This window comes from Lontra canadensis, unplaced genomic scaffold (genome assembly GCF_010015895.1).
Source record: "Lontra canadensis isolate GAN:19392208 unplaced genomic scaffold, GSC_riverotter_1.0 scaffold1, whole genome shotgun sequence".
Classification (NCBI taxonomy): domain Eukaryota; kingdom Metazoa; phylum Chordata; class Mammalia; order Carnivora; family Mustelidae; genus Lontra; species Lontra canadensis.
Window position 1 is genome coordinate 86,023,325 of NW_022630995.1, and position 8,751 is coordinate 86,032,075.

Genomic DNA, 8,751 nt, shown 5'->3' on the forward strand with positions numbered 1-8,751 from the left:
ATTTGCCCTACAGGAAAGTCTACAAGAATTGAAAAAATCCTGATTCGTTCCTTCTCAAAGATCTGCAAAATCTACACAATATTGTCCTGACTTGTTACATTAGCCAAGTTACCAGTTTCTTCCAGAGGTAGCATTTGATAAAGACAATGAACAAATACGCGTAGAATACCTAGGCTCAGGTTCTTCTTTCATTTGTAAGTATACATACACACATGAACACATGGCGTAACAGTAACTGGGAGAAAGGCAGAATTTGTGTTTGATTTTATTTGATTTTATTTTTAGACAGAGACTGCAAGAGGATACACTCATAGCTATGGCTGATTTGACTAATAAAAATGACTGCAATAGTTCTGACAGAACAACAAAAATATTCCATGGGTTTTATGCACACACGTAAATAATGGCTAAGAAATCAGAGTAATAGGATGTTGGAATTGAAGGATCTCAGAAGTCACTTGTCCTGGGGTGCCTGGGTGGCTCATTTGGTTAAGTGTCTGCCTTTGACTCAGGTCATGTGTCTGGGGTGCTGGGATCAAGCCCGATGTTGGGCTCTGTGCTCAGCGGGGGACCTGTTTCTCCCTCTCCCTCTGTGTCCTATCTCTTTGCCATCCTACTCTAACTCACTTTCTCAAATAAATAAATAAAATCTTTTTTTTTAAGTCACTAATCTATAAAAAAAATTTTTTTTTAAAGTACTAAAATAAAAACTCACTAGTCCAAATCTCTCATTTTACTGATAAAGAAATTTAGGTCTCTGGCTCTGTCAGAAAAAAATTGGAAGACATTTAAACAGGGAAAAAAATCACTTCCACACCCTTCTAGGTTGTCTAGTTCTACAGGGGTCTGAGACCAGTCTTTGAGCTATCGTATAATTCTGGTAAGTCTAAGAAAATTTACAGTAATGAAAATTATTCTTGTTCCTAGAAATGCAAATGGATATTTTCATGTGGAATACAATTGATTATGGCCCTTGGATTATTGACCAGTTTTCTGTTTGCAAATTTATTTTAGCTTTCTTAATGACATGTATACGTTCACGTGTATGTGCTTTTGAACCCATTTTTTGTTTTGTTTTGTTTTTTTATCTTACTGGCTCCCTCATTAATTATAATGTGTGAAATAAAATCATAACCACCAGCTTAGTTTCCCATTCAGCATATCAAGGAAAAGACTTGGCCAAATATGGTTTTAATTTATGGAGTTTTACTTTACTTTATGAGGTTCAGAAATCAAGAGATAGAGGGCAAGCTTGCTTCTTTTGTCCCCAGATGATTGTGGAAAAAGAGGAGACAGAGGCAGTGATAGGGAATGGCCTGATGTAGGCCCCAGTGTGTTACAGAAAAGAAATAAATGCCTGGGTCTTGTTATTAATGTGATTTCCTGAATTCAGCCCAGTCGTACTGAATCAGTCTGTGAATTTGAGCCTCATGTACTCTCAGGTTTGAAAATCATTGTTCCAGACTCACAATAATACTTTGAGACTCTTAAAAAGGGAGGGAAAACATGAATTAAATAAGGCAAGAAAGCAAAGCTCTACAACACTGATCTAGTTAAAATTTTAATCAGTAATGGCCCGTAGAAAACTATACCCTGTATCTCTGGTGTAATGGCTTCAAATGCGGGTATAGTTTTGGCAGGATTATCTTGTATTTCATTTAAAGAATCTACCAGAGAGTGTTTTCATGTGGTTCTCTAAGCACGGTAAAGATTTACCCTCGATGCTGTTGTTGAATGATAGCTGCAGAATCGCTGCTTCAGAAGGAAGAATTAAAGTCCGAATCCTTCTCTAATGGGTATCTGTTCATTTTTGCAATTAACAACAACAAGAACACATTATTTTGTTTGTTGGGTGTTTCAGAACTTAAAATGCTAATTCTAAGAGGGAAGGTGCTCAAGTTTCACCTATTCTGCAGAAGCCAAACAAACTTTCTCGTGACAGAAAGTAGCATTATCATTACAGAAAAATGCAAGGTGGCAAACTGTGTGCGGGACGCAGGGCCTCTCCACGGCTTTTGGGGCCAGATAGATTTGAGCTCTGGAGCACCCTGAATATCTAAAAGGTTCTAAAAATATCAGTATAACCCAATTAATTAGATTACAGAAGACTTGGGCCTCAGCATAATTTAAAACTTTCTTGCCTCTCACGTCTGAGTATGTGCATCAAGACGAGTTCAAATATTGGGAAATAGATTCTTGAAATAGATTCTATTAAGTTGTTAAAAAAACAATCAACAAACCCTTAACTGTTTCATGAGAAGCAAAGAAAAAGTGTCACTGTTAAAACAAAGTATTGAAATATAGTTTCTGCAAAACAAGTTAACCCTAGTGATTCCACTCCATCCCACTCAGCAATAACGTCAGTTCCTACATATGCCCTGTGCTTGTCACCAAAGGGGCTGTAAAGAAAAATAATCCATGGCCCTCCAAGAACCCTCATATTAGTTTAATAGTAATATTGATGAATTGTAGAACTATTAGAGACACCTTTCTCAGTAACACCAGATATTAGCTGAAGACCAGATATTTGTTGAAGAACTGAGGTCAAGTCTGTCAAGTCTCAATACTGTAATTTAGGTATCTCTTAGATGACGTGTCACACAATTGACTTATAGCTGTAGCTCATGATCAAGTCATCCAGTGATTCCTCTTGAGTGAACCAAATCTGACTGAAGAATAGACCCTAGACAGTGAGACTGCTTGTTAAAGAAATGAATGAATACTTTCCATTATAAACTCTTGACATCAGTGTTAACAGAATTCAGTAAGTACATGACCTGAAATGTCTATAGACGACTTAGCCACGTAAGTATCAACTTAATTCAGACTCTGGAAGTAGTACCCACCCACCTTTGCTCACAGGATTCAGGTTATAAAATGTAGATTTGAAAAATCACTCTGAACAAACTATGGAGCTAAATATTCATTAGACTACATCTCAGGGGTATGGAGATCCTAGTTGTTCATATGTCAACAAAACTAGCAAAGTTGTGTTGTTATAGAAAATCAAATGTATTTGTAGCAGGGCCTGCTATTATGTACTAATAACATGGAAATTAACTCTCCTTGTAGTGTGTTAGTAAAAAAAAAAAAAAAGAAAAGAAAATACTGGGAATAGAGTATTAAACAAAATTAAAAATATTAGGGGTGGCTGGGTGGCTCAGTGGGTTAAAGCCTCTGCCTTCAGCTCAGATCATGATCTCAGGGTCCTGGGATCAAGCCCCTCATCTGGCTCCCTGCTCAGCGGGGAGCCTGCTTCCTCCTCTCTCTCTCTGCCTGCCTCTGTCTGCTTGTGTTCTCTGTCTGTCAAATAAATAAATAAAATCTTTAAAAAAAATTAAAAATATTATTTTGCTGCAGGTCTTTTGGGAGTCTTTATATGTCAATATCCCTTAATAGAGCGAGATAAGATATGCAGAATTTCCCAGATATATTTGACTATTATATTAAGATTCAGTTCAACTAGGAGTGACAGAAAAAAAATCTAAAATATAAGTGTCTCAATGTCTTAAACTAGATAAAAGTTGTTTTGTTTTTTGGTTTTTTTCTTAAGTAAAATTCCACAGATACATAATCTGGAGCAACTTTGGCTCTTTCGGGTATCATGGCTCAGTCTTCCATTGTTAAGATCACTTCATGGTTCCACATAGCTGCATCCACAATCCATCCAGCAGGAAGGAGGAAATGAAAAGAAGAGAATCCCCTAACCTATTAAGGATACTTCCTAAAAGTGGCAAAGCGACTTTTTTTTTTTTTAAAGATTTTATTTATTTATTTGACAGACAGAGATCACAAGCAGGCAGAGAGGCAGACAGAGAGAGAGGAGGAAGCAGGCTCCCCACTGAGCAGAGAGCCCGATGTGGGGCTTGATCCCAGGACCCTGAGACCATGACCTGAGCTGAAGGCAGAGGCTTAACCCACTGAGCCACCCAGGTGCCCCGCAACTTTTGATTATATCCTATTGGCCTGAACTTACTTCTATGATCTCACCTACTTGAAAAACAAGGTTAAAAATATATAGTATTCATTCTGTGTAGCCACATGCCTGGTTAAAAATTCTATTTTTGTGATAGAGAAGAAGAGGACTATGAAGAATCTTTGCCACAACCATGAAACTCTTTTATTTCATGGAGCATTTCACAAGATAAAGTTATGAAAGTGTTGATATACATTAATTACTTTTGCTAAAGATTTTATTTAACTGAGAGAGAATGCAAAAGAGAGAGCACTAGAGGGGGCAGGGTGGGGGAAAGGAAGAAGCAGACTGCCTCCTAAGTAGGGAGTCTGAGACTAGCCATAGAGCTCAATCCCAGGACCCTGGGATCATGACCTGATATGAAGGCAGACACTTAACCAGCTGAGCTACCCAGGTGCTCCTATTACTTTTGACAGTATTTTCTCAACTGCTAAGAATCAATGTCCAAGGGAATTCATTGGCAGAGTCTGAGAACTCAGACTGGCAAACTGATTTAATAAGTCATTCTTACAGGAACCAGAAGCATACAAAGAAGAATTAATGCTATTTCATTTAAATCTAGCACTGCTATAATTTATTTGAAAGTTTAATGTTTCCTAAGTACTAGGAAGCCATCTCTTTGAGATGTAAATGTTAAAAAAGATAGAAACCTTATTTCCCATTTTCTTTGGGAAAGTAGGAGCTTAAATTGAGTGGGCACCTTGTTCCAAATCACAAAATGATCTCTTGTCACATAGATATGACAAGTTAGTTTTTCTTTGGATAGAGCCAATTAACTAACATAGATGGTCACCCTAATTACCAGATTTAACCTTGCGGTGAACTCTGTGTGACAAATAGTACTGCCAAGCCCTCTTATTTGAGTACTAGTTATTGTTTATCCTGCAACTTTTATGGAATGAACTGTATCTGCCTGGCTATATAAGAAGGTGAGATTTCTTTCTGTTTTTGCAATCTTTCAGTGGATTGCTTGAGATACGCATCACATTCTGGCTTAACCCTTATTCAAAATAGAACTGTTTTTCCCTTCTACTTTTGTGGCGAATTGCTCTTGGTTGGTAGGAGATTTTTTAAATTTATAGTTCCCCAACATTGTCCTCAAGTTCACTTACATCATATTACTTAGTAAATTCTCTAAGTAATTCTTTAAGTAATAAACTACTATAATTTGACACTGAACTTGAGCTTCACAAGCCTTTTCTTAGTTGGTGTGACTAAGGCAAACATTCAATTAATGGAAAAAGATTTTCTTCAAGAGGTGTTCGTCAACGGGGCACCTGGGTGGCTCAATCATTAAACATCTGCCTTCAGCTCAGGTCATGATCTCAGGGTCCTGGAATCGAGCCCGTGTTCCCTCCCTCACTGTCTCTCTCTCTGCCAAAAAATAAATAAAATCTTCAAAAAAAAAAAAAAAAAAAGAAGAGATGTTAGCTAAAAAACCAGCATTGTTTGATACAGACTGAAGAGTCTGAAAATATGAAGCCCCCATTAGCCTTTTGAGTATTCATTGCCTAGGGGACCATAACACAATAAACTGGATCGTTTAAAACAACAAAAGTTATTGCCTCAGAGTTGGGGAGTCTAGAAGTCTGAAATCAGTGTCAGCCCACCTATACTCCCTTCGAAACCTGTAAGGGAATCCTTCGCCTCTTTTTAGCTTCTGGTGGTTTGTAGGCAATCTTTTGTGTTGGAACTACATACCTCCAATCTACTTTTGTTGCCACGTGGCATTCTCTCTCAGTCATGTTCTCATAAGGACATCAGCCCCCACTGGAGTAGGGCTCCACTCAATTCAAGTATAACCTCATGTAATGAGTTAATAATTACATCTACAACTATCCTATTTCCAAATAAGTTTACATTCTGAGGTACTGAGGGTCAGAACTTCAACCTATCTTATTTGGGGGGACACAATTCAACCTGTAACACTTAGTAAGAGCCACCAAAACTTAAAGTTACCCTCTGCAGCCCTGCCAGATGTCTCAATCTCCATGTTAAGGATACATGTGCTAAAGTGCTAATACTTTACTCCTAGTTTATTTTTCATATAATAAAGGGACAAATTCTTCCTGTCCAAGTTCTGAAGTAATCAAGAAGTGATATAAAGGAGTTGGTTAGCATTTGGAGATAAACTTTAATTTTTTTTTTTTTAAACCTGGTAAGGGCAGGGCTAGAGAACACAGTTTCTATCTATGTGCATGTGGGCTTCCTAATATGCAGCCCAGGATTCAACGTACCCTTCTGGGGCCAGGGTAGCCAGATCATAGATTCATCACTGATATACAGAGATGCACCTAAGTTTGAACTTAACCCTGGTTATTTTGCCAGAAGATACAAAGGACAGATGCCTACTCCTATGGGCAGTCAAGATTGAACTTGTGATAAAACTCTTTTTATTAAATTCTGTGAAGATGGCAGTGGTGGAAGAGGCGTAGCTTTTAGATCTTCCTAAATTCCAACATAAGAAATACAGTGAAATGGAAAAAAAAAAAAGTAAAAAGAAAAATGGACAGCATTTACAAGAAAACTAGGTGACAAGGTGCTCCAGGAACACCACAATGCAAACCAGCAAGAGCCACAAGACCAACACATGATCAGTATCTGTTTAGGAGAAAACATAGAGAAGCCATGGAATGATTGACACCCTGACAGTAGGAGAACCCAAAATGGCCACTCATGGGGAGGCACGGTGGCCAGTGAGAGCAATAGCAGAAATGAGAGTGATCTGTCCCTAGATTAGCAGATGAGGCAAGGGGCCCTGCAGTAAGCCAGCTGACATCTTAGCAGCATCACCTTCCCACCCTCCAAGGAGCTCACACTCAGGCAAAATAGGGGAGGCTAAATCAATATTCATTAGGAAGGAACAACATAGATTAAAGAAAGTGGGGCAGATAAATAGAGCAAAGAAAACAAAACAAAAAACAAAAACAAAAACACAAAATCAAAACCAGAAACTACTCAGAAAAATCACCTTAAAAAGTTTTTTTTTAAAAGGGGACACCTGGGTGGCTCAGTCATTAAGCATCTGCCTTTAGTTCAGGTCATGATCCTAAGGTCCTGGATAGAGCCCTGCATCCAGCTGCCTGCTCAACAGGAAGGCTGCTTCTCCCTCTCCCACTCTTCCACTTGTGTTCCCTCTCTTGCTCTCTCTCTGTCTGTCAAATAAATAAAGTCTTAAAAATTAAAATAAACACTTAACACTGCACAGAAACACAGAGTTGTTAGAACAAATATCCTTCTGATAATCAGGAAAATGAAATTCACATAAAAATGAGTAACAGAAATGTGTCAAGGCCAAAATCCATACAAAGATATTATGTGTTTTCAATAAAAAGTCTTATTTGGGAATTTTTCACATCTTGTGAGAATGAATTAAATTATAGTTTTTGTCACCTTAAAATTTCCTGAGAAGGAAAAAATTCAAAATCTTGATAAATTACTTTTAATTTTGACATAATAAAGAATGTAAAAAGAAAGGAAAGTGGGGAATATTTTTTAGAAAAAATACTTAAAACATTTTTATTTCATTAATCATCTTCTAATTTGTGAGTGCTAAAATATTACGCTAATTTTTAAAATTATTTTTAGATGTCTTCTTGATTTCTACTTCTTTTCCTTATGGCAGTATTTGGTTTTGGTCTTGATTTGAGCCAAATACTGACTTTAACTCCTGGCTTGTTAACATTTGGAAAAAATACGTATCAGTGCATCTCAATCCTGTAAGGTTTATGGCCTGGATGACAAAAAGAGAACATGGATTCTCAGTGGGTTGCTTACTCCCAAAAGAAGAATGAGAGAAAGAGGTTGGACTGTGAATCCTCAACCTCTCTTTCTAGTCTCATCAATCAGATTAAGTCTTTATCAGTTATTTATTGCTGTTTAGAATCCACTGGAAATTTAGTGGCTTTAAAACAACAACAATTTTATATGTTCACAATACCATGGGTTGTGTCTGCTTCAGCAAAACATAAACTAAAATCAGAACAATACAGAGAAGATTAGCAGGACCACTGCACAAGGATGACATACAAATTCATCAAACATTCTATATTATTGAGGGGTGAGTTCATCAAGAAGATAGAATGGTTATAAATATATATACAACATCAGCCCACCTAAATATATTAGGCAAATAAATAGTAACAATTCTGAAGGGAGAAATTGACAACAGTACAATAATAGTAGGGGAACTTCAATACCCTACTTTCAGGTATGGATAGACCATCCAGAGAGAATATCAAAAAGAAAATGTTGAACTTGAACCATGTATTGGACCAAATGGACCTAACAGACACATACATTCTATTCATCAGCAGCAGAATACACATTCTTCTCAAATGCATACAGAACATTCTCCAGGATAGATCATATGGTAGGCTGCAAATCCTGTCTTAGTAAATTAAGAAGATTGAAATCATAGAAAGTATCTTTTCCAACCACAAGAGTATAACTAGAAATCAACAACAAGAGGAAAGTTGGAAATTTACCAAGCATGTGGAAACTGAAGACCACAATCCTCAACAATCCATGGGTCAATCCATGGGTCAAAGAAGAAATAAAAAGTAAATTTTAAAAATGTCAAAACAAATGAAAATGGAAACACACGGGATACTGCACAAGCAGTTCTGAGACGAAAGTTTATAGCAATAAAATGCATATGCTAAGAAAATGGAAAGATCTCAAACAACCTAACTTTATACCTCCAGGAACTAGAAAAAGAGCAAACTAAGCCCAAGTTGGAGAAGGAAGATAACAAAGATTAGAGCAGAAACAAA

At 37.1% G+C, this 8,751-nt stretch overlaps 1 non-coding gene across 1 annotated transcript; it reads left to right on the plus strand.

Moving 5' to 3' along the window:
• Positions 1 to 7,926: 7,926 nt before the first annotated feature.
• On the plus strand, positions 7,927 to 8,031 carry LOC116871647. The gene has a single exon (XR_004383462.1). It is a non-coding gene; the product is annotated as a U6 spliceosomal RNA (small nuclear RNA).
• Positions 8,032 to 8,751: the final 720 nt, after the last annotated feature.